Here is a 26,898-nt window from a genome sequence, read left to right as displayed (position 1 = left end):
TCTTCACTGGATGGAGACTGTAGTTGTTCCATTCTGAAAGACTGTACATGGACCAAGCACTAGGAAGCCTAGAACATTCAGCAAACATTTTCTTCCTATCCCTACCAGAATAACACACACCCCTTAAAACACCAAGTGTGGTGTTATGCACATTTTAGGTCATACCCTCAAGTTACTCATATTTCAGCAAATATACATGATAAAATGACTCTTTGGTGATTTCTATGAGCAACATTTACTTTATAGAGCAGTCACACCACCAACAGATCGAAAGAAATTGGTTTTCAATAGTTTCCCAAATACTGGAAAATAGGTTTTCTTCCTTTGGACCATGGAGAAGGGAGTTGTCATACTCATTTTTTACCATAATACAGAAATTAGCAAGCAATTTCTCCAGTAAAAATTTGTTCTTCTCAGAGACACCTAATTTCCCAGGAAGAAACAGTTTTCCCATCTACTAAATGATTAAGTAGACTGGCAGCAGAGTACCGTTCTACTTAATCATTTTGTACAGCTGGTCATAGCAAGGAATCTTCTATATTGTGCCTCAAGACCACATGAATGATAAACAATCACTAAATACTGAAAAAAAAAGAATAGAAATTAATTCTGTGACTTTCGGCAGTTTTTTGCCATGAAACTGTAGTTGGAATGAAACCAAAACTTTAAAATTGAAAAAGAAGATCATACTTGACATTTTTAAGTTATTGTGAAGTCATAGAAAGTTTGCCATGCTATGTGGGAGAGCGAACATCACACAGGAGGCAAATCAGTCATCTTCCTAGGCAAGAGGGTGAGCCAGATATGAGAAATAACCATTACTCAAAGGTTTTATGAATTTAAATCCCAGACAGGGATTTAAGAAGCATTTCCTGAATTTTCACAAATTGAAGTACACTAATATTTTCTAAAGTGATTGATAAGTCAAAGAATGGCTTTGACACAGCAGACGAATGCTCCCTGAATGGGTTACTCTCGAGTTGGTCCTTAGTCATGTCAGTCAAAAGATGTCTCAGAGAAATTCTCAGTATTTTTCTTTTTAATGCTTTACTTTTATTGGTTGTTCCAGTTTTGTAATCAAAACCATAATGCTGTTCTACAACAGAAATAAAAGCTCATTGTTTTAACCATTGAACAAATATGAACTGAAAGAGAATTTGCAGGAGTCTCTTTGTTTCTACAAAGGAAGCTAGTCTAAAACAAGCAGCACTCCAGACAAAACTGCCTTGAGCAAGGAAGGTGTCTAGTACCAAAATATTAGGGTTACTTCTAGACTACTAATGAGTAGTGCCACATCTTGGACGGCTACTTTCTCCATGGACAGACATGATAGACAGTGGAGAGCCAAGCCATAACTCTAGCAAATACCATATGAGATGTTTATGTTTTGTTCATTTTGATTTTAGCTGTTAAGGTTCTTTAGGTAAGAGTAAGGTTTGCTCTGTTCCATAGAGGACCTAATAAATAATGGTCTTTGACAAGAACTCATTTTAGCTAATTAACATCAATTTTCTAAATATCCATTTGCTAAAATGTGTTTGGACGATTGGTTAGCCATTTTGGTTTTTTTTCCCTGCCTTGTAGTTTTTCTGAGCAAATACACAGAACCACCCTGATTGCATTATCTTTTAACCTCTAGAGTTTGCTATTGTTTGGTTGTTCAAGGTGTACAAGGACTGATATCTTAATTATTTTTTCAATACAGGTATCCACTGCATTCAACTTGAATATATCTTCTAGTGAGAGAATTTCCAGGGTCTCTGAAAGTCAGGCAATGATATTTATTACTATAAATATGGGCCTTAATATTTCTGTTTAGACATTCAAAGTTTAAGGAGTGCGTCTATGGAGTAGAAAATGGCTCAGATCCTTAGCACCATGTACTAAGCCAAACTTTTTAGAGTTTTACAATTAATAAGTGCTTGGACTCTCCCAAGTTCAGACATGAACTGAACATGGAATTTTATTTGAAGAAACAAAAATTAAACAAAATTGAATCCATTTTAGCAGACAATTGCTAGGTGTTCCTATATGGTGTTTAACACTTATACCACCTTCTTGAGTTTTCTAGGAAAAGCATCCTCACTTCTCCACGTCCAAGTTGTTTCTTCTTTTCTTTTCAGGACTTCATTTGAAGGCAAGGAAAGGAATTGACTGGAAAGGAATTACTATTCCAGCTAAATGGTCCAAAGAAATTATCAAAGACTAACATGTAAGGCTTTTCGAGTTTTCCCAATAAGTGGGCTGAATTTTTGCTGCTTCAGTCTTGGCATACTTAACTTGGAAAGCCCTATGAAATATATAAATCTTAGGAATCTATAGAACAGCAAAGAATGCACTTTAAGGGTACACTTGCTGTTGCGCATAGGGACTATCCCCTCAATAGGCAAATGTAGTGACCTGAGCTCATTTAGAAATCCAAATGTCATACACTTACAGGAGGTGTATATTTTTTTGAGTCAGAGTGCAAGTTGGTTTGATATTTTTCTGTTCTTTACACAATAAGTACGTAAATACATTTACAAAACCAAATAACATTCCTCATTTACATTGTGTATACTAAAATTTAAAAACTGCAATACTACAAAACATTTATTCTTCTGACTGCTCACTCCATATAGAGGTTATGCTATAAAGAAAAGCTTTGTTCTGAGTTTAACATGTAAATGGTCAAATTATGCAACTGATTGGAGCAACACTTCATAAATTCTAATGAGGCTAGATGAGACCATGATGATAAATGGAACTAAACGGATGCCATCAACTAGAACAACACTCTGCTTTAAAAAGTATTTGAAAGTGATTGCAGATATACCACTGATTTTCCTACCAGTTTTTGTGACATTACCACCACAATATGTGTAGCTTTGGTTTTTCATGCTCTCCTCTCCTGTGGCATAACCTCAGTCACGTCTGTGGTTCATTCAGAGCACCATACTGGTGTACTAGGCTGCAAGAGAAACTAGCTATTTTAAACATCTTCATTATGTCTACAGTATATTGCAGCCAGTGGTGAGAAGGCGTACCCAGGGAAAGACAGACTCCATCTGCATGAGAGACTCCCACAAGCCTTAATACTATTTTTTTTTTTTTTTTTTTTTTCCCCCCCTGAACAGATCACCCTTACAAGATTTCCAGGCACAGTAATGAGTTTGTTAGTTATATGTCTTACATCACTAAGTGCATTTTTTCTCTGATACTCTCCCTATTGCCAGAACCTGACTTGTTTAACAAAGCTGAGAGGAAATAACAGTTGAGTTATTTGAAAATAAGGTGCTGCTCACATGCTGAGAAGAATGTTAAAAGGATAAGTGAATCTGGTGTCAGTGGCAGTCTGTGCACTAGCTACACATGAAGAGAGGCAGTGAGTCCTGCTCACAAAAGGTGATGTCTAGACACAAAGAAGAATACTGTCCCAATACAAAAGCCACTGTCAACTGCACAGCTACATGCCCATAGGAAAAGTAGGAGGCCAAGACACATGAAATGTTAACACTTGGTATCTTCACCTACTGCATTTAGAATTATCTTCTTTTAACTTGTTGATTAAAACCAGCTCAAATGCAGCTCAGTAAAAACTGAGAACTTTGTAAAATCAAGAATATGCATTTTCTAGACTCATAGGAGACCATAGTAACACTTGGTCTTACCTTTCCTTTCAGGACCAGCCTCGTATGACTTACAAAGAAGCACCCCAATCATTCACAGATCCATAAATCCCCCCAAAAAGCATTAACAAAATGTCACTATAGGACCTTCCACAGTCTATACCAAGCAATTTATGTTGTTGGCTTGAGAGTTAAAAAGGAAAATGCCAAACAGTATCTGCTACCTTCATATCTGTACAAGAAAGATATCACAAGTGCGCTGCAGAGAGCTTTCAACATGATCAGGAAATGGAAAAATACACTGTTGATCTTATCTTTATTGGTTGCTTGGATATATTTTGTTATGGAATTTTCAAGTGTGTTCCTTTTTAATGAAAATAAATATGTATCTTTTCCCATTTTTGTAGACAGCAAGGATGTGAGACATACCATCAGCTGTCCAAGAGGCAGGATTTCAAGGATCCACACAGATAAAAGAGAAGCAACAAAAAGCTACACGTTAGACAGCAGTGAATTCCAGCTGGAAGTGCTACTCCAAGGAATCACTCATTTCTCAACCTTAGGAGCAGTTCAGAGGGCCACTTCATTTGTAAGGCTGTGGCAATGGCTGGGATTCCTAGATAAAGGCAAAACCTGCTGTGGTCAGGGTGGGGCAGGGTGGGGTGGGATGAAGGGGGTGGAATCCAGTTTGCAAAACCAGCTTCTTGGGATTAGCACTGTTATTCTTACAGAAAGGGAAGTTTACCCTCCAGCTCTATATGGCATGAAAATGGTGCCACTTAAAGACCAAGAGGCCCTATGAGATGCTATGAGCAAAGTCACCTGTCAGTTCCATGGTTACCTGTATTTCTAAAAAATTAGATTCCATGATGTATTTCACAAAGCTTTTCCCCATACAAAAACTCATGTGAGCATTAAAGGGAAAAAAATCCTGCAGGATGCTTTAATGCTGCTACCAACTCTATTCATTGTAACACAGATTTTCCGTCAAAAATCTAGATGTGCTTGTGAGACACAGACTACCATCCTAGAACAAAGCACGTAACTAGATCCACACAGCCATGACCACAAAAATAACCTGCTGAGAAGGAGAAAGTCAGCCACAGGGACGCTGCTTTATCTTAAAAAAAATCTTGCTGCTTGCAAGGAAACATGAAACCGCACCAACACCATATTTTTCATGAGTCTCAGATCAATATAAAGCTATATGCCTTGTGTGCTGAAACAGCTACATTATGTGGTAGGTGTCATTCATATTTTCAATATGGTGCATTTTAGTTGAATTAGAAATATTTGGATGGAATGCCCACCTAATCATGATGGTCTCTGATGTTTTGGTGATGCGTGGCAAGTCTTTAGTGTCAGCAGCCAGACAGCAGAAACACAGAAAACAGAGGTAATAATTCAGTCTTAAAAATGAAAGGACGTTATGATATCTTACTTGTATTACACTGTGTTATACCTTAAGCAATTTCTTGTTGTGTCTGCAACATTTAAACTTTTATTAGCCTCTCTGGGTGGGAAAGTGGCTGAGGGTTTGAACCACAGAGGAGAAAAGAATGTGCTTAGCGTTGCTTTACCCCTTCTGTTTGTTTTTTTTTTTTTTTTTTAATAAGAGGACAACAGCTTCAATAATAATCATCCTAAAGAAATTTGCATTTGGTTATATTTAATGCACATGTATTTATCTCTCACTGACACAAAAATGGTAATTTGAAAACAAACCTGACTAACATATCACAGACAGGCAACATATATATTTACAGGAGAATAGGTACTCTGCATGTTTAGACTGTCTCTGGAAGAACCACATAGCAATACACAAAATCAAAGATAAATTAAAAGCCTGTGAGGCTACCAGCCAATGTTTTATGGAACAAAAAGGCCCACCATGTTTTGTAACGTAGTTACTAGAAAATGTATCACATTTAATTTAAAACTGAAACAGTTTGCTAATTTAAAAGAAAAATTTAACTACCTTTTTCTTCCCAGTGAGCATACTTTAATTAATTTTTCCATTTTACTGCTTAAAAATACTTAAAAGAAGACAAGCTCTAAATCCAGTCCTCTGAATCATTTTAAAAAGGACTCCATTCGGGTTTAATAGGAAAATATTATGCACTACATAATACAAAGACAGTGGCAGCAGCTGTGGGTTCCCTATCACAGGTTTGCAAACACATTTAATCTAATTGATGAGCTTTTGTTTAAACAAGCATTGATATGCACCCTGTGATGCATATGGGTTACAAAGATTCACAGCAACATACAGCCCAAGTGATCTGTCTGTGACGCTGGAACAACTTTTATATGACTGAGAATGTGAAATATCTTTATTAATACTATTTTCATACAGGAAACCCTAGATAATTATATAGCTGGATTCATTCTGGTTCCCACTGAAAACTACAATGCAATTCACACTGGTTTTAATGGGACGATCAGGGCCGCTGTGGTTAAACATTTGTCCTCTGTGCTTTGGAACGTATCATTTAAAGAAATTAATTTGAAAGCTGCGATTACTGCAAGCAACTTGTACAAGCTTATACACTCAGGCACATATAACCTTGATTATAGGTTTCACATTGTCACCTGAGGTAATACCATGTTTTGCAAACATAACTGCACGTTCCGTGTGATTTTCCTTTGTTGCAAACACCTTTCTTGCATGTTGCTCAGAACTGAGAAAAAAACCCTAACACCTTTGCTTTATTATTATTTAAAAAATCTTTAGATTTCTCAAACATACAATCAGAAAACACTTGGTTTGATTTCATTTGGCCGAATACAAATCTATTTTTCCAGAATGCAATGACATGTGATTTTACATCAAGTTGCCATTAGAGAAAGTCTACATCTAATCTGTACCACTGATATTCAGGGTAATTTTATTGAATTAGCAGTAGGAATACAGCTTCAGAAATATAGACATTAAACGATTGTTTCTTCTCTTTCTTTGAGTATCATTTGAAGATGTTTGGAACCTCAGTGTGTGTCAATAATTCTAATTGACAGACTGCCTTTTTGTCAATATTTGGCCAATGCAAAGCTTTAGTCCAAATATAAATAAAAGTCCACTTGGAACTTACTGTGACTATATTTTAGCAAATTCTGCATTTCTTTGGAATACAAAAAAGCAATGCTTCTTTCTCTCAAATTATGGAAACAGATTAAAAAAAAAAAAAACAAATAAGCAAACAAACAAACAAACTCCAAAACAAAATAAGCACCAAAACAGTAAGATTTAATGCATGTTATCATTCAGTAAAATTGCAGAAAATGGCTAGGTGAGAGGGAAGGAATAGGGTCTCCGGCTTACCACAGTGCCTTGCTCTCTATGAAAATGCTGACTAAATGCTTAATTACAGGGAAAACTGAATGTTAGATGAAACAGTGCAATGGTAGTTTTCATTCCCACAGGGTCCTCAATCCATGAAAAGAAGATCCATTGTAAAACTTCAATCATTGAGGAGGACATATGGCATAGTTAAAACAGGAATCTTCCCCACAGAGAACTTGGGCTTCCAACAGAAGTATACCATCTACAATTATTCTAATTGGAGAACTTTATTTGGTTTGGTTGTTGGGGTTTTTTTCCTAAAATCCTTTGTGGTTAATTGTAAATTCATCGGGAAGTTCCTTCCAAAATCTCCTTACAGCTCTAATTCCAGTTCTATCTGCAATCCCCTCACAAAGCAGTAATTTTTGGCATAGTTTGTGCCACCTCTACAGATCAATTCAGCATCTCCCTTTCTCCTAAGGCAGAAGTTGCTGTGAGCTCCCTGCACTGCAGTGCAATGCAGCCCAAGTACCAGCAGTACCAATTGTGTTTGTCTGAGTAGGTTTCCCTTGTGTTGTACTAACCTCTACAATCTGCCCCCCCCCCACCTCCCTCCACCAGAGATACACTCATCAGCGTCCTAACCCTTTACGGGAAGGAGAGCAGGATACTATCAATCACGGAGGAGCCTCTGGATGATCTCAGCGTCTTTCGATGAGGTGATCTCCCTCCTCCCCGCCTATCTATATATGCTTCTTTCTCATCTCTTCCTTCTCTCTTCGCCCCCCCCCCCCCCCCCCCCTTTCTCTACAGATGTGCTGGGACCGCCCCAGCCAGCATGAGTCAACTCCCACCCTGGCCCCCCACTTGCACTGTGCCCACAGTGCTTTGCAGGATTAGGCTCCCAAGACTCATCAGTGACCTCCATGCTCAATTACCCCGTGTCACCCAGCCCTCAGGTCCCTGGGGTGTCCTGCCTCCACTCAGGACTGCCAGACCAGCTCCTCTGCCTCTTTGCATCCTTCAGGCTCTTCTGCCCTGCAATCCTCTTTAAATTAGATGGGGATCATCTCAAAAAACCTCACCATCCCATGGCTGTTCCTAACCCTAGGACTTGGACTAGAATTTTCCCTGCTGTGAGTTCTCCATGCTCCCCTCCCCATATACTGCCAGAGGCATCCTGGGATCTAAATCCCCAAAGCACCAGGAAAGCGGTAACTTAGTGTGTTTTGGAAAAGTCCTTTCCTGAAGCTGTAAAGAAGGGAGCCCCCTCCCCCCCCGCCCTCCCCCCCTCCCCCGCCCCGTTATGGATCATGAATGCTAAACTATTCTCCCAGCGTAGTCAATGTGAGTTACAACCCTTGAAGGCAACCTACAGTGAGAAAAGGAACATAGTTTTCAAAAACACTTAAATTGTTTATTTTCTTTCTTTTTTCTTCTTTTCTGTTGCAGAGTCTGAAACGCTGCCTGTTCCCTTCTAAACACATCTCAGAAAGTGTCGGTTCCCTAAGGAGCTGGAATCTGACACCCTTCCTGCATCTTTGATTTTCCTCACCATCCTTACCGCTAGGACAACTGCAAGCGTGTTTTCTTCAAACCTCTGTAGTCTGCGAACCTCAACACCCCTGGTTTTTGCTCCTCTAGCGTGCAAAAGTTCCGCCAGCCTTAATATGCCCGTCAGCTTCAAAAGCAGAGAGAGATCCGACGCTCACACAGCCTCGGATCTGTGCAACCTGCTCTCTCCGTGCAAAAGAGCGAGCGAGAGAGCGAGCGAGCCCTGGAGTTGAACGGGAGCGAGCAGCAGCCGAGCGAAGACTGCCGCCGCTCACCGCCGGGCTGCGAGGGGACCCCGCGCTCCCCGCAACGCTCGGCCTGCCCCGGAGAGAGCTTCCCCCCGCGCTGCCCGCCGAGCAAACCCCCCCCGCCAAGTCCCGTGGAAAAGTTGAAGTCCTCCGCCGCCGCAAGCGTGCAAAACCAACCAACCAACCAAAATAAAACAAAACAAAACAAAACAGAACAAAACAAAACAAAACAAAACAAAAAAAAAGCTGGGGGGAGGCGGGGGCAGGGGGGAAGTTGCCCGGGAGCGGCAGCGGCCGCCGGACTGCCCGGAGCATCACTTACCGACCGGCGGGGCAGGCGGCGGAGAGCCGCGGCGCGGCCGCGCTGCGGGGCGTTCCCGGCTCGCTGCGCTCCCGCTGCCGCCTGCCTCCTGCTCGCGGCGTGGGGCTGCGGGGCGGGGAGCGAGGAGGCTCCCGCTCCCGGAGGAGCCGCCGAGCGTGACAGACCAGAGGAGGGGCGGACCGGAGTGGCGGTGTGGGCTTCGCGTTGCGGTGAAGCCTCTGCGGCAGTGCCGGGGCTCTGGAGAGAGGGGGAGCGGGCGGGCGAGGCGCGGAGGCACGGCGCGGGCGGCGGCCGCCACAATCAGTAATTGAAGGCGTGGGAGTGCGGGGAGGGCGATCCCCGCGGCAGGCAGCGGCCAGAGACGGCGGGGGAGAGGCACAGAACCGCCCCCCGCCCACCGCGGGCAAGGCTGGGAAGCCTCCGCGAAAACAAGCCCCCTCTTTCCCGGTAGAAGGGAAAAATAAAGAGAGTGACGCCCACGCCCGCACTGTGTTTCAGAAGACAGTGTTTTATGAGAGGTGGGGGCAGGGGACAGCGTGTGAGATGGCTTGTTTCAGAACGGGTTGCAACAGGCCCTCCGACCACCCCAAAGACCTCGGCATCCTTCCTCCGTTCCGCCCTCCCGGGGCGTCGGCCGTGCGCGCTTCACAGCGGCAGCGCAAAGCCGCCTGCGCTCCGCACGCGAGGACCGCAAGTGAAGATCGGGGTGAGAGGAAGTGGTGTGGGAAGTCCCACCAGCGAGATTCACTTTCCCGAGTGGGAAAATTCGTGACTAGGAAGCACTAGAAAGGATTGCCTTGGGTGATGGTGGAACCCCATCATCCGTGGCTCTTAAGAAAACATCAGAAAATCGTATGTTTAAAGATGATCGATTTGTCTTGGGACAAATGGATAAACTAGATTATCCTGTGAAATCTTTTTTTGGTTCTATGAACATTAGAAAGTTATTATGTTTATTGCAATGATCAACAATACCTTTAATGCAGTGACATCAAGGACTGAATGTAATATCATAACTTTGTTACACTTGATATTAATAACCACTGTAGAACAAAGAACATGAAGACAGTTCCTCCTTTATGATTATACACATTTACCTGCAATTGCACTGGCAAAGGGTGTAACGTGACAAACACTGTGCTATAGCCAAAGCCAAGACATGAGAGAAAGTGAAGAGAGCAGGTAGGACTCCATATTAAAACTACTTTTAAAAATCAGCAAATATTCCACCAGTTCTACTAACAAACATGGGACTTGGGTTCACCTCTCCAAAACGTGTTAGATCATGAACTATACCTGTAGTAGGAAGGTAGTATAATGGGCAGATACCACTACTGCCCCCACCTTGTGCTCTGCACATGCCTACTGTGTTGGCTTCTCCAGAGTTGTAATTTCTGATACTCATCTGCCTTTGAGTCTTCCTGTCAATATTTGTGAGCTTATATGCATGTTTTCCTATGCTCTGAAATGCTTTTCTTTTCCTCTGTTGTTGAGCAAAAGACTCAAATAGCAAAGGAAACAGGCTTATTGATTTGCTACCCAGGGGAAAAGCTGAATGAACTATGCATGGCGTGCTGTCAAGTGTGAAACACAAGCAGAGAAACAGAAGAGAAATACCTATTACTTTTCTGTCCCTTTTAGTAATCCCAGCATTAGAAAATTGCACCTGGTGTTAGAAAACAGGACCTCATTGCTAATAAATTAAACTTGCCATGTACGCTATACAAGAAAAAGAAAGATTCTAAAATTTTCTTATGGCAACAAAAGAAAAAGGCTATTTGTGCTACACAAACAAGAATGATGGTAAAACGTTGTTTCCATCCATTTACTGTTAACTATCTAATAAGAACATTTCTGTATATAAAATGCATCTTAAACCAACCACATTGTATTTTACTGAAATAAATTGATTAGGACATAAGACAGGCTCCTCGTGAGTTCTTGAGAAAATATAGAAACGAATTCTGAAAGAAAAACCACCTCTGCATTTAGAGTTTGAATATATAGGACTAAAATGCTAAGAAAAATGAATCAGTGTGATAAAAGCACAACAGACAGATTCAAGGCTTTTTTTAACCTTACCTTCAGATTCCACAGAGAAAGGGCCACTACAGCAGCCACCTTCCTCCTCACCTACCACATTAGAGAGAGGGAGGTTCACAGGATAGGTTTCTAGGTATTTTATAGAAAACAAGCAGATAGACTAAAGGATAAACCCCCAAATTTTATCCACAGAAGTAAAAACTGTGCAGTTTCATGGTCAGGTTAAGCTGAAGTAACACTGTGCTGCTACTGCAGACAATGGTTCTTCCACTTGACTCTATGCCCTGGTGCTTTCTTAGCATCAGCTTTATTGTTTGTGTGATTTCAGGGTAAAATGGGTTGGTGAGTAGATCTGACTGCAGAATAAGCCTGGAAAACAAAGGAAAATATGCCAAAGCCTGATGGGTTTTCAGTCAGACCAGCAACTGACTCAGTTGTCTCAGTTAGGCTGAGTTAAGCTGATCCTGAAGCTGCAGCACATGTATAGGACCAATTGCACCATCTCAGAAAGGTTGTTGTGGTAAAGTGAAGCATCATTTAAGTAAAACTTCATAGTTTTCCCTGCTCTGTTTTCCATCCATGAGGAATATTTGTGAGACAGGAGAGAATTCCTTCTCCCAATTTAATCTTTATATGCATTCAGTTAAGCTCATGACATCTGCTGCTCTGTCAGTTTCCTGTGCAGACTACATGACACTTCTGGACCTGTTCATTTACAGCTATCACAGACCCAATAACACAAGGGTTTTTTGCTACCAAATGATCCTGGAATATGACCATGTACACACTGCATTCCTCTACCAACAGGACAAAACCAAAGATGTTGTTTCGAGGTAGATGGAAATCCAACAAATCCTTAATATCATTACTTTGTAAAGGAACTGAAAAATGCAGACCCTGCAAACCTTCCAAATTATTTATTCCATACTGGTTTTAAAAGTACATGGCAAATAAATGTCTGTGATAAAATACTGTAGGATTGTCTTGTTGTTGTTATTGTTGTTGTTGTTGTTGTTATTGTTATTAATTTTAACTTGCACCTTAACTGTTTGTCTGTGAGGCACTAGCTTTTTTTCTCTGCTATTTGCTATTCGGCCTATAAATACAGGAATATGTAGCTATAGAACTATGACTGAAAATAGCAACCAGCAAAGATTTATATCATTTCCCTTGAAACCAAAGTTAAATGCTTCATAGAACATACTATATGTTTCTTTTTACAAGTACCACCTTTACCACTGATTCAATCCTGCAAATACTTTCTTTGATTGAAATGGGGCAATGGGAAATGAATAGAATGTAGACGTAAAGTGCGCAGAAACATTTAGGGTTAATCCTCAGCAAGGGGCCAGGAACCCACAAGGATCCTTGAGCTGCTGTGGTAAACATCCTACTTCAGACACTAAAGCACTTCAGTATTTTATTCTATGCAGTGTATAAACATTTCAGACTACGTCCATGCACAGTGACTGAACAGAAGAGGACCCAGTCCTGAAGGAGACATTTGGCCACCTCTTTATTTCAAATAACAGCAGGAAAATGACATTTGAATGTACAGGAGGAGTTAATTATTGTTTCAGGTGACAGAGACAGAAAAAAGATTCTAGAGATTGTCTAAAAGAAAAAGAAGAATTAAGTTTTCTTCAGTTCTTCTTAAAAGTTTTCTTTAGTCATACATAAGATACTTGCCTGAATTTGATGCTAAAGTTTATGTATCATAATGTTTGGCTATACCTAATGGAACTATTAGACAAATATAAAGAGTACTACAGTGAAAGAGAAAAATCTGATACTTCTTTTCTTTCAAATGAAAAATCACTTTTAAAATCAGCCTATATGGTACTGGGTCATACACATAATATACATCAGACCATGTTTTCCTGTGGCCTCATAAAACAAAACAAAAAAACCTCATGACAGCTAAAGGCTGCCATTGGTCAAAATATCCCCTACCTCTTCTAAAATTAAAGGTGAAGTATCACTAAATAAATCTTCACGTAATGTAAGCAAGAGCAACATTAAGTGCTGACTAAGTACTCTACCAACAGGAGAACTATTAATACCTGAATTCTTTTGGTCATGATACAGATACAAAAACCGAAATCTCTCTCCTTCTTGACATACCATTTTTTTCTTTTGTCTCACTGCTGTCTAAATTTCAAAATCTGATTGGCAGGAATGAGTGGCTTCCTGAACAAGAAGGAACATTAAACGCCTATCTCCTAAATCCTAGTTTAGGGTCTTCTGCTGACCTGCTGCGCTGACCTGCTGCACTGACCTTGAACAGACCACCTCCTTCAGCCACTGCTTCCCTTCTTGTTCTTTGCTAGTCTTGTTTATTTAAGATGTTGTATCTTTAGACGTGAGGAATAATACGGTTGCACTGCATGTACAACTGTTCTCATAATTAGTATTGTAATTAATTTGTTATTCATACATCACTGTGTCTAATAAAAGACTTAGGCCTTATTTCTGCAAGGACCACTGCATGATCTTAACTAAGCACTATGTTCGCTTGAACTCCTGGGGAATACACCTTGTATAAAACAGTCCTACTCGGTGCTGTAAATCTTTGGTGCATTGAGGCCTAAATTTGTAAGAAGATAAATTCTGTTTGCCTTCATGGCAATGAAAGCTTAACTGAAACAATTTTTTAGGAACTATTTAGATTTTTTTTATGTATATGTTAATGTACATATACTAGTACACTGAACTTGAGATGAGTTCTGAATCATATTAAGTATGTAACTTGAAATTTGCTTCTCTTTCAAACACCATATTGCTTCTGTGTTTGGTCACTTTTGTTAGAATGGTTCCTGATATTGTCATGTATCATTTGGAGAGGCTTATTCTTTCAGGTTTACACAGTGCTAGAGCGTATATCATACTAGACCACAGTGTATATTGGTATGTAGAGTGCCCCAAACTGGGGACAGCATGCAGATACTAGGAAGAAAAGTTACTGACCAAAGAACTCAGACATGAACTTAACCTAGAGAAAGGTGAGTTATTCAAAGCCATGAAAGTGAAAAAGGGCTGCAACAAATACAAAATATCTCATGATTTTCAGTTATTGATTGATAAAATGGCAGATGCATTTAAAAGCTGGTAAATACAATTCAATGTGTATTGCAAAAACAACGTATTCTACATGCACAGTGATATGATCCAGAATAGCAAAACCTGCTATAATGTAACTTGCCTTGTTAGTATGTTACATTAACTATCTCATACTGAATATCTTCAGTTTTGTTTCTTAAACATACCTGTGTTTTAAAAATGAACAAACAAACAACTATTTCTATTGTGGCATGACTGACTGGTGCAAGCCAATTTTAAAGCTCTTTCATTTATAAGATGGCATCTAGATTATGCCATGTTTCCATCTAAACAAAAATTGTAACATGACTTTTCTTACTCCTGACAGCCACCGCTGAAGTATCTAGAGGCTGTGCAATGAACCTGTATTGTCATAGCTATGTATTTGCACCTGCATGCTCTGAGGTATATGCTCTGGGACTAGATAAATGGCATGGAGATACAATGAAATTATGCCAGGATTACCTTTTAAATTAAGAATATCCTCAAGAACATCTTTCATAATTTAAAATCTGTAAACAAATCATGTAAATAATCTGATCATTCAGTCATAAATCCACAGTCTTCCTGCAAAAGATCTCAATCATGCATATGATGCTCCAGAGTGTTGAATCTTGCCTATATATATTTAAGGAATAATGAAAAGCTATCCAAATCACAACTTGACCAAAGCTTCCCTATGGCCTGTATGAGCATCTGAAGAGACTTGCAAGCATTGTTTGTAGTACAAAGCTGGAACATATCACACAGCTGAAATCTGAGTTGATATGCTAGTTTCACGAAGAAAGTGGAAAAATAACAAGTTTAATGGGCTACATTTGAACAGTGTTATTTATTCATTGTGTCCTTTCTGATTTTTTTCCAAATAAGCACGTGAAACAAGTGTATTTGTCCTACTGAATTTCTAAGAGAAAACAAATTAATCCTGAGATCAATAGAAATTCCACAGAAGACTTTGGGGCCCTTTTCATTACACATATTGCTCCATTCTTTGAAGGCATATATAATCCAATCAGAGACCAGAATCAAGCCATAAGAAACTCAAATTCTGAAGATAAAACGGTAACAGGAGTTAAGAAGTAGGTCTATACAAAATACACAGCAGTGCAAATGAATAATTCACTGTGGACTACAATAAAGTATTTTGTAAGAAGTGGAAGAAAATAAATGGCAGTAAACACATCAAGTGTGCTTTGCACAGGCATTGCTCATTCTGGATTAAGTTAATGGAAAGAATCTGATTTTCCTGGAATTGTTCTAATCAGCTCAGCAACTCTAGGAGCCATTCCTTAATTTTTTAACACTCTGAGCATAAAGGACTTCAAAACCAGGACCAGCTTCTTTTCTATTATATCTTCTGAGCCTCAAAATTTTGAACCTTTAATAAATCTATACCTAAAAGGCTCTTTTGGGATCGCATTTCTGGAAGTATTTTTTTTTTAGGCAGCCTAATCAGTATCAGAAGGCAAATTATTTGATGCTTATTTGGTGCTTCAGGAACTCATCGGTTCCTCTTCCTCTCTTCTCCTTTCCTCTCCTCTCCTCTCCTCATGCTCTTACCAAACACTAACAGTGTTAAATCGCCAAGAAATAATATATTGGATTGCAGTGATTTTAAATGTCAGAAACTGTATTTAGAAAGAGAACACATTCTACTTGTTCATAAGCTTAAAAACATTACCACTTAAAACATAAAATGCTCTATGAAACAAAAAAGCAAAAGAGTTCATGAAGTTAGTGAGTACCACAAGCATGTTGCAACTGGGCTATCTGGCCACCCCATAGACCACATAACTTAATTTGCTCCTAAAAATAAAGGCCAAATTCCTTCTTACTATTGCTTTTACCTGGAGTATCTCCATTGATACCAGTGGAACAGCTGACTCACACTGGTGCACAAAAGGACAACTAGGATCAGTGTACCTGCTGTAGTATCTAAATTTGCTGAATGCTGCCTTTGTAAAAGGCAATTCAGTTCAAAGGAATAAAACACATGGGCCAAATTTTGCTCTTGTTAGACTACTCATCACCTGGAACTGGAGGCAACTTCTCCAGCATAAATGCAAAGACCTTATGGCTGTTCATATTGAAGGGAAGTACTCCACAAACTGTAGTAGTCGAAAGATACAGAAAAGAACGTGAGATTTGGTTTAGGATTTCCATCCATAAAAGTAAAGTGAACCCTTGAAACAGGCCTTTAACACTGTGTTGCAACTAACGGTATTTATAGAACTGAATCATTCTTCTTTTCTCAGTACAACAGGAAGTAAAAACACAGACCTGGAGCAAATGGGTGAAAATCAGTACTAAATTTTCCTGCACGATACAAAATCCCTGTGTTAGAGTTGCTGTTTTTTACATTCTTGTACAACACCCAGAAAATGATGCTCTAAGGTGACCAGTTTCCACGTGCTGTTGGAAAATATGGTAAATAATGTACATGGTAGTGCAATTTATGCATCAATTCTAGCAGTCAAATTAACATTGAATGTTCATGCATATAAGCAAAAGCTTAAATTACAGTGAAACTGTAAACAAGGGTCATCACATCCTATTTTCATCCTTCCTAGTAGGAGATTTCATGCTATCCACCTTGCTTTTTAATTTACATCCAGTTTGTAAACATCCTAAGTGCAGTCATAAGCCCTGGACGCAACTACTTTACAGCATGCCAGGAGAAGGGCACATCAGTTTGCAGTGAGTTATGAGCAGGCAATGAGTGGTGTAATGGAGAGCAACCCTTGAGCTGCTTTATACTTAAGGATTGAGAGCCAAGTCTTGATGTCACTTAAACTAGCAGAGATTTTGCATTTTGGCAGGAGTAGAATTGAGCTGCAAATCTGCTAAAGAGTATGTGTGGCTGTGTGCAAATAACATGTTCCAAGAGGCTGTCTCATTTCAAATATAATCTTATTAAACATTTCAAAAATAGAGTGAAGTTAGGAGTGGCTATAGAGTCCATCCATTAAGCTACTTCTGATTCAAAGAATAAGGAGTCTTCTAATGGTTTATCTAAAATTCTAGCTGAGTCACCAACGTAAATCCAGAACAGTCAGATACCCGCTGGTATGAGGCAAATGTTGCCACACCTGGAGAATGGGTAAGTCTGAACTCTGACTTTTTTTCCCTCCATCCTAGAATTATCTGAAGCAGCTATATCAAACATCTACATACAAAGAGATACCATTTTGGTGATTCATAAACATGCACAAGCCCACAATTATCATGTAATCTTTGAAAGCCAGGCTTGAAGAACCTTGTTTCTCCCCATGATCAGATATTCACATAATGAGGGGTCTAAGTAAATATTCACATGATTAACAACTCACCAACATGACTAGATAGTTCACACTGGGGTTTCTGAAGAACATTTATTTTTCAGTCTTCCTTGCCTAATGATGTCCCGTCATATCTAAATTATAAAACTATGCCCGGTCAAATAATTTGCAAAACAATCTAAAAATGCTCAGTAAGCCTTTTCCAATGTCAGATAATTAGCTTTATCATAATGTTCACAATAAAGGTATTAAGATTATTCTATTTCTGGGCAATGTCATTTATTTAATGTTTGCCTTGAATAATTTTTCCAATTGTCCTTTACAAGTCTTCCATTAGTTTTCTTTCTCTGATATTATTTTTAATATGAAGAATGCTTAGTTCCCAGAATGAGAAAACTTGTATAAAAACCCCACCTGAAGTCAAATTTAATTTACCTTTAGGGTTGCATTGCTTTTATAACCAAAACTGATAAAGTTGTAATGGAGCATTAGAATTTTACATAGGTCTCTACTTTTAAAAAGAACATCAAACCTCTAATGCAGAATAATAAAAATTTGGACAAAAAGCACCATATAGGAAATATTCTCCTGAAAGATTTCTGACTTGTGCTGTTTCATAAATAAATCAAGGATTTGATTTAAATTAATCACTGTTTTTACAGAGTTATGCAGCTGCAGTTGATCTTATCTCCTACTTATCAACTTCTAAATTATTGAGCTAATTTCATTTTTGCCTTAGAACACATACATAAAATACAGTAGTACATAAGGAAGGAGATGACAGTAAGAGAGGATTCAGTTTTCTTCATCTAATGATATTTTTCTAAATACACATAATGACCACAATGTCCAAATTGAGAATTTTGTTGCTAGGAGCAACACCATAAAAAGTATTCTCCCAGCTGCCTCAGTTATTACAGTTGCATCTACTTATCATCACATGTATTCTCTACATGTAATGTGCTCACTACTAATTTCATTCTCATAACCTACCAAGTCAACCATTTCTTCCAGAATGCCCACAGATACAATCATCCAAATGGTTGTTTTGTTCCAGTAACATATCTGGAAATGGGATGATGTCAGAGAAGAGAGAGGTAGAAAATACCAGAGTTTAGTTAATGCCAAATGCTGTTTCCCAGGACACTAAAAATAGCACCTTTATGCTTCTGTTTGAAATTCTCTGACTCTAAGATGGAGGAGCTTTTGACCAACATTAAGTATGTTGGCAGACATGTGATGAATGAGTACACAAGAGGTTGTTGCCTTAGTACGTGGAGACAAGCAATGTAAGAAAATGGGGATTGCTGAACCTTCTGGGGTTGAAGTCACTAACAGGTAAAATGATGTTCACCTACATCTTTTGTACTTGCAAAATGGGTGTAAATCTGGTAACTTCTGCCTCTAGCTACCTGATTTATTCCCTACCACAAATTTATTAGAAAAGTTTAGGTACCTAAGGAGCTTCAGATATGTTAAGGGCTAGAACTTGGTCTAAACATGATTTCCCATGATTGGATGCTCAACTTGAAATGCTTCTAGGAATCTGATCACAAAGTTGAGCACCCACAAATCCAAATGAAGGTAATTTATGTTTGTGATTAGGTCTGGATTTAAAAAAAATTACTATATGCCTAATGTCAGGGAGTACCAGAAGCAGGCTGCTCAGCAAGGGAAACTGCGAGCTAAACATGACAGTAAGGCTGGCAGGGTCAGTGACAAGGAGCACAGGCTCACAGCACCCTAACAAGGCAAGCAGGACAGGTCCAGTGACAGTAACAAGGTTCAGCTAAGAATCCCGACCCTCAGACAAGTCCACCGCCACCAGGCAGGTCCAAGGTCAAGCCAGGAAGTTGAGTCAGCAAGTCGGTGACAGGACCAGGTCTGGAGACAGTAAGCAAGACCAGCTGCAGTCCAGTGACAGCCAGAGAAGTCCACAGAGATAAGGCAGGTCTGGGTTGAAGGCAGGTCAGCAGATCAGGGCTGGAGTCAGGGAGGCACATGGCCAGGCATGGGCAGGGTAGCTATGGTAGAGACAGAGGGCAAGGGCCTGGCCTTAAAAACAGTTCCCAAGCAAAGGGGGACAGGGTCTCACTTCTCACAGCTTTTTCGCACACAATGGTTTCCCTGGTGCAAGGCTGGGCAGCTGCACGGCCAAGGCTGGCCCTGAGCCCAAGCAGCCAACTGTCCGAGAAAGGAAGCTGCATTCAGGTCCCTGGCACCTAATTCCCATCCCTACCAGGAAAGTGGGGTTTCTTCTGACCTACTCCACCCTATACATACCCTTATCTTCTGCAATGTAACACTTACTTATGATCTTCGTTGGTTTAGGATACACATTTGAGTGAAAAAAGATTTGCACAGTTACAGACACAGAGCATTTGGGAAGAAATTTCCAAAGCATGCTTCCCTCTAGTAACAGATACTATTAACATATTTGCAGTTTTTGTGTATGTGATTGATACACATCACCTTTATGTTCATTATATTATGTAGAAATGCATACACATATCTATTTATATATATTACACATGCAAACATGTACACACACATGTGTCAATGCATAACCTGACATATATCCCATTTGTGTTAAGGCTTATTCTCAGTGTTTCAATTTGTTTGTACAACATGAAGGACAACCCTTTGTTATACACAGAATCCAAAGCAGTATATGTAAGGCGGAGAAAAGGTCAAAGCAAGGTTAATTGCATTTCTTGACATTTCACAGAAAATATGAGTTCTTTGCATAGTAAAATTTTAAAGGAGCAGCTGGCAGTACTGGCAGAAAACTACAGAGTTGTGAAGAAACAATCAATATACCAACACAAAAGGGAAAAGCTGTACTTTAAGTGTAATTAGTAAGGCATTGTAAAGTAGTGGGAGTCATATAATTGTAAGTACAACATTAGCTCAATAATGACGAAAATAACCCAACTGTTTGTTTTGTGAAAGTGATCTTTTTTTTCTAAATATACCCTGTTTAGAAACTGGAGAGGAGAAACAAAAAAAGGATCACTGATGGTTTTCAAAATACTATAGAATTCAAAAGCTTAACAGACAGAAATACATGTAATTAAAACGAATAAGCATATTTAAAAGAATCTCTCCTATTGAAAATTTAATTTTGGTTGCGCTTTTTCTGTCCTTTTTGGAGTAAAGTTGAATTCAAAGAAAAGGAGCCAAAGGGGAAGACTTGGAAACAGCCATGAAATATCTTTTTCATAACAAAAAGCATCAGGCATTTTTCTGGACTGAAAATTATTTAAAAAGTGTGTCTTGGAGAATTTAGAAAAAAATCACAGCCAACTGGACTTGTGCTCAGAACACTGATTTCTAACACATCCGGTTTCATAGATAGCTGTCACTGATATCTCATGTCTGTAAACTATATTCATGTCTGATGTTTCTAGATGCCTTTTTATATTGTATTCCCTCAACCTCGGTGGCAGCTGTCTAGCTGCTGCTTATTGCTTGTCAAACGGACAATGGTTATGACAGCCAAGGGAGACTTCTTTCCACTAATTCAGATTTTAGTACTAGCAGCCCTTAAACTGATCATTGCAGGTTAGTGGAAAGGATACACTCAAGCTCCTGCGAATCCCAAACACCAGGAATGGTGTAACATCTCTTTAAGCAGTCTCAAGGAAAAGGAGGAGCACCTGGTCAGGGTGGACTGCAATAGACTTGATTACAGAACTGAAGTCTGTCATCCAGTTATAGAATCAAGTTACAAATTACCCTACTCATAAATTTCTCTCTGACACCTGACAAGTAAGTCTTCTTCTGCTTCATCAGCTGCTTTGTATCTCCAAAATGGAGACCATAGCATTTCCCTACTTGAGCAGGCGTGTAAGGAAGTGTAGATATAGTAGTGACTGAGACATCCAGATACCACAAAGAATGGGCTGTATGAGAGAGAAGATTTGATGCCAAATTCTGATTGTTTTGCACAGCCTTAACAAGCTCTACTAGCCTTGGACTTAACTGCTACATTCCTTTGTCACAGACTGCTAATGATATAGTACCTTGACAATGTTTGATGGATTATGAAAGGCCACTGTTCTCACTTCAGAACATTTAGAGACACCGTACTATACATATATCCAGAGAAAATTCAATCTTACTCTTTATAGTATTGGCGGCTTTGGTATTTGTTATTATGTAATTCTGAAGACCGTCTTTCTCATAGGCCTTGTATTTATCAAAAAACAACATCACAAAGAATTTGGGAAAAAATTAAAGCTAAATCTAGATCATAGGTTGTTCTTGCTTTTCCTCTTTTTTTAAGATCATGTACAGTTCAGTGCAGAGTAACGAACCCAGCTCCCAATTTACACTTTTGCTGGCATAATGAACAGATTTTTTGTAATTCTACTCAGTTTTAATAGCTATAGCATATCATTCACAGGTACTCTTAAAAAAAATTAATGCCACAGTACAGGGTTAATTGCTGAATGGGATTACAAAGATGTTTACATGGTTGTAGAAAAAAATCTATTGCAATAGAAGCAATTTAGTAAAATCCTTAGAGCAAAGCTGCCATTTGTGGGTATGGGATAAGTGGTCTAAGGAGGAATGGGCAGACAAATACCTAAACAAATGATAAATACTGTAAGTCAACTATATGTAAGTCTGGATAAGACAGTATTTGTGATTCTATTAAAGAACCAGGGTAGAAAGTGAATTTAATTCTACCATAAACCAGCACATGCTATATTAAAATATCTGTTGTGAGATTACCCACAGAGGATTACCCACACAGCCTAAGCATCATTGGATCTTCAATAATGAAGATGCATGGTATCTAACTGTAGTTAAAAATGTTGTTGTGTCACCAGCTATTTAGGTCAAAACAGCTATGTTCATTAGGGACCAGTCAGATCTTGGGTAACATAACTCTAATTCCAAGTGTAATAGCTGTTCATAATTTATTGAGCTCATCCTAAAAGTTTTTTTTTTTTTTTCCTAAAGACATGAACAACTTATTAAGCAGGTCAGTCTAAGAAACTGACAGATATCTGAGATGACACTGAAAAAAAATTAATATATAATAATATACTCCTCTTTAATATTATGGTATCCCTTCCATGACCAATACCTATCTTTTGCACAGTATTACTCATATCAAGGCACTTTCACACTTCATTAACTTTTAAAATGCCCTATAGAAACTCAGCTAGTCTAATGTGCCATGTTGAGGTGAAGAATTTGGGTCCCAAAATAGTAGAAACGTTCACACTCTTGGAAAAAAAAGAGTGCGCTAAGATGTAGCACTGTGGTTTGCAAGACACCGTCCGAAGGATGGCTGTAGAGAAAGCAGTGAGACTTTATATTCTTGAAAATCAGAAATTACTTAACTAATCTCACCCAACTTGAACTTCCTCTAAAGAGTTTTGAATAGCATAAATTTATAAACAGCATAATAAAGTTAAAAATAATGTTATACATTTTAAATGTCAATATATAATTTGCAGACTATCTGGATAATAATAATGCTATGAAAATTAAAAGTACGGATCATATTTTCAAATTGGCTTAGCAGCAAACCAGCATATTTCTGTCTGAACTTTCCCAACTCATCAATATAGTCCTCCTCAGCCTAGAAAAATTAGCCTTTGGAGGCACTAAGCACACATGTAACAGGTGTATGTTTCCTCAGTCCTCACTAAATGTAATCTGCTTATGTTTACATGACTATATATAACCACAGACTTTCTGTCCAGTCATAAAACATCTTCATTAATCATAATGGCATTCAAAAAAGAATCATCATGTATTGAATATAAATATTGGTGTATTGAAATACCACAAAGAAGGCCAGTGTTCAGAAAGTGCTGATGCTAAAATATCGACAGCACAAAATCATTAAACATTTCAAAGACCTTGACCTACATGCCTAGAAACAGAAGTAGTTTTAGTAGGAACTTTGGTAAGTATGCTCATTTCAAGGCAAGCACTGAACTGCGGAAAAACACCAACATAATAACATTACTTAATATGAATCTAAAAATATATCATGAACTTTTTTTCATTTCACAATGGGCAGAGTCATGGGAAGTATTTTGAGAGCTTCAATACAGATACAAGCAAAGTCACACTCTTTTCATTTTGTTAACAGATAGAATTGCTAGAGCAGACTGAGAATGAAGTAAACATCATTTTCTCCCACATCCCAATTTCACTGGTACTTTCTTTGATACAGTTACTGTACACTGAGGAACAGTACAAGGATAAATTTTCATCACACTCCATTTTGTACTCAATAAAAGTTGTATGAATTGGATACTGTTTCTCAGAAGACAGCAGTCAAGGTTGCTCAAGATGATCTAATTATAAAAACTTTTCTTTTTTCTGCAATAAAGCAGATTTCTGAATTGAAAAGTTCCAATTTTTGCAACTTATTAATGTTATTTATTTATTGAGTGACCCAAAGTTACTACATGCAAATAAAGATCTTCCTCAGAGATAACACTGCTGAGTTGCTTACTGGAGAAGTAGTTTGGAATCCTAGAAAAACAGGTCTGGAAGCAACCTCAGGAGGACATCTGATCTTGCCTACCACAGAGAAGGTTCAGTTATATCTATCTCATTAGTGAAATATGCATATGAATCTAACACCAACAGTGGCTGAGTCTCATGGTCTCCACACAAGCTACTGGAGGGCTTCACTATCCTACCATTAAACCATAAATCGTGCCACAAGGAAGAAAAAGAAGATAAGGCAAATATAATTTAAAGGAAGACTGAGAGCAAAAGAGGTGACAGGTACAGAATTACATATTTTGATGTAACTAGAACTATGTCAGGTTTAATTATATATAATTTGTTGATGTTGTATGTGTCTTGTATAGCCTGTGATTTTTCACAAGTATTTTTCCATTGCTGATATTTAAAATGCAAGTCAATGTGCATGGAGGAAGCATCACAACCATTTTCTGTACTCATTGGAGGTACTCAGGGTCATGTTTCTGTGAAGGTTATTTAAGTTTATACAATCAGAATTCACTTTTTGCCAGTAGTCTGTAATATTTACTTAATATTTGCTGCTTTCATGAACATTTCAGCCAGCAAACTTACTTGCTCTAACACTTGCAGAAGCAAATACAAAAAGAGTTTAAACTTGGTAGCACTTAATTCAGCTTTAAAAATATTTGATGAAATTGTGAAAATTTACTCACCTTTAACACCATACCAAACTACAAATACTGGAAGAACAACTAATCCTAAAGTAAAATAAAAGTAATGTATTGTAACATATAAGCAGCTGCATGATAATTATGTCAATGAGAGAGAATTTAGAAAATAATTTTAGCCTGATCTTTTTAAACTTCCATATAATAAAGTCTGATGTACTGTGAACCATTCCAGGAATTTCTAGATGTCACTGACACTGGACTTTTAAAATTAGAGTATAAACAGCATTGCTGGGACCTGTGTTTAAACTGCAATAATATCCCAGTGTACCTGAAATCTGCCAGGCCTTCAAAACCAGTGCAGAATTCAAGAATCAAATGGGTCATAATTGTGCCCCTCTAATAACCCTTAAGAAAGAGTCTTTGAATCAAACAAGACCTATGATAATACATAAGCAAAGTCAGCTATAGAAAAATTGAAAATCTGAAGGAGATTGTAGTCTTCCCACCAGCACTATCAGCAGCAGAAACATTCAAGGCCACATAATACAGTCGCTCTCCTTTCACCCTTCATTCACGCTCTGAATAGACCTAAGCCCATGCATAACACAACAACGCTATTTATATTCTTTTCAATGGGTTAAAAAAAAAGGAAAGAAAACACACCCTAGTATATAAAGCCAGAAGTTGTAACCCAGAATATACAGAAGAGGCAGATTAAATGAGCTAAGAAGCTGCCAACTCTATATAGTCACTCTTCAACTGGATTTCATGCTTTAAAGTGTTAGGCAACAACAGTACAGTCACAATGCATTAACCCAAAGTATTACAACAGCAATGATTAAATGGTGCTGCTATCCATCATGAGTGCTGCATCTGGTTACTATTAAACCTTAAGTAGTGATTAGAGTAATGAAAAACAGAATTTTGATGGGTTTCAACAAAGACAAAAGCTGAAAAGTTGTTCTTTGCTAATGATCTTTTACTGTCAAAACGGGGAGGGTTGGTGCTGAACATGAGGAGGAAAAGTTCATTTCTGAACTCTAAAGTGTAGGTCACTTAATAGATCTGCCAAACTTGCTACATGCTTACAGTAAAACAATCATTTGTGTCACTGGAGGGCTATTAGAACTGTAATTTACTGAAGTATTATAGTGAAGTTATATTAATGCATTTGAGGGTTTTGTTTGCAGTGATGATAATTTCTGAAAAAAAAATTCTAGGAGGCTAAAGGAAATTTCAGTCTCTTTTATCAGTTTTAACTGGTGAAATTGTATTACATAGTTATCAAAGATACGACAACACAATATTTCATATATTTATAACTGTATGTAAAATTTATGCATGGAAGTTTCAGCTTATTAGTCTAGACCATTTTTTCCTCAGTATCTGATTATTGCAGTATTAAACACAGTTTGGTATTGTTCCAGAAAGCTGTTCTAAACTGTGATTCCTGATAAGATAATAGTGAGCTTGAAAAAAACCAAAAGCTAAACAGCTCTGTATTTGATCTGCAAATCAGATGCAAGAGAGAAAAGGCTGATGTAAATCACAGAGACGTTCAAGGTTAGGGGGAACCTTGATGGATGAGAAATGGAGGATGAATTCTAGAGTTCTGGAGTGCTTTGATTGGAAGACTCTGTAGAGGAGATCTCTTGTGTTGGTGAACATCTTGCCTTTTCTTTACACTGCAAAGAAAACCTCTGCAATAAAACATAAGAAAGCACATTACATAGCCGTCAGACCAAAGGTCCACCTAGCCTACTAATTTAGGCAGTGCTCAGAAGTGGATGCTTTGGATGCTTAGGAACTTTGAAAAGTTTTTTGAAGTTTAAGTTTTTTTAAGTAAAAATGGTGAGAGTAACTGAGCACTGGCACAGGTTGCCCAGAGAGGTTGTTGAGTCTTCATCCTGAGAGATATTCAAAAGCTGTCCAGACATGGTCCTAGGCTCTATGTTTCATTAGCAGTAACTGATGTGGCAGACAGGTGGACACCTTTGCTATCATCATTGTTATTAGAGAATACATTTATAGCTATAACTAAAAATCAACATTTTGCATTCTAGTCACTTTCTAAAATTGGCAGAACCTGTTATATAAACATTAATCCTTTCACAACCCTCTCTCAAACACATTCAGAAAGCTTAGATTTTGCATGGATTTGGTTTAATCTTCATATACATATATGTGATAAATAGGCTAATCTAATAAAAAAAATCCATATTCTTTCTATATACTGGGGACTAGAATAAATGTAACAACTTTAGAAATCTTCCTGTTTAATCACTATTTTGCTAAAGGCTTTTTTTGGCTTTTACTGTGGCATATCCCCG

General features: G+C 38.4%; 1 protein-coding gene across 1 annotated transcript in view; it reads right to left on the bottom strand.

Annotated features, from left to right (window-relative positions):
• Positions 1-9,374, bottom strand: part of SV2C (synaptic vesicle glycoprotein 2C) — a 122,457-nt gene extending 113,083 nt beyond the window's left edge. Inside the window, exon 1 of the mRNA XM_030005150.2 lies at positions 9,013-9,374. The gene's annotated coding sequence lies outside the window, so the exon portion shown is untranslated. The remainder of the gene's footprint in view (positions 1-9,012) is intronic.
• Positions 9,375-26,898: the final 17,524 nt, after the last annotated feature.

The sequence above is a fragment of the Aquila chrysaetos genome, chromosome Z (assembly GCF_900496995.4).
Source record: "Aquila chrysaetos chrysaetos chromosome Z, bAquChr1.4, whole genome shotgun sequence".
Lineage (NCBI taxonomy): Eukaryota > Metazoa > Chordata > Aves > Accipitriformes > Accipitridae > Aquila > Aquila chrysaetos.
Note: the sequence above shows the minus strand (reverse complement) of the source record. Positions and strands in the feature narration are given on the sequence as shown.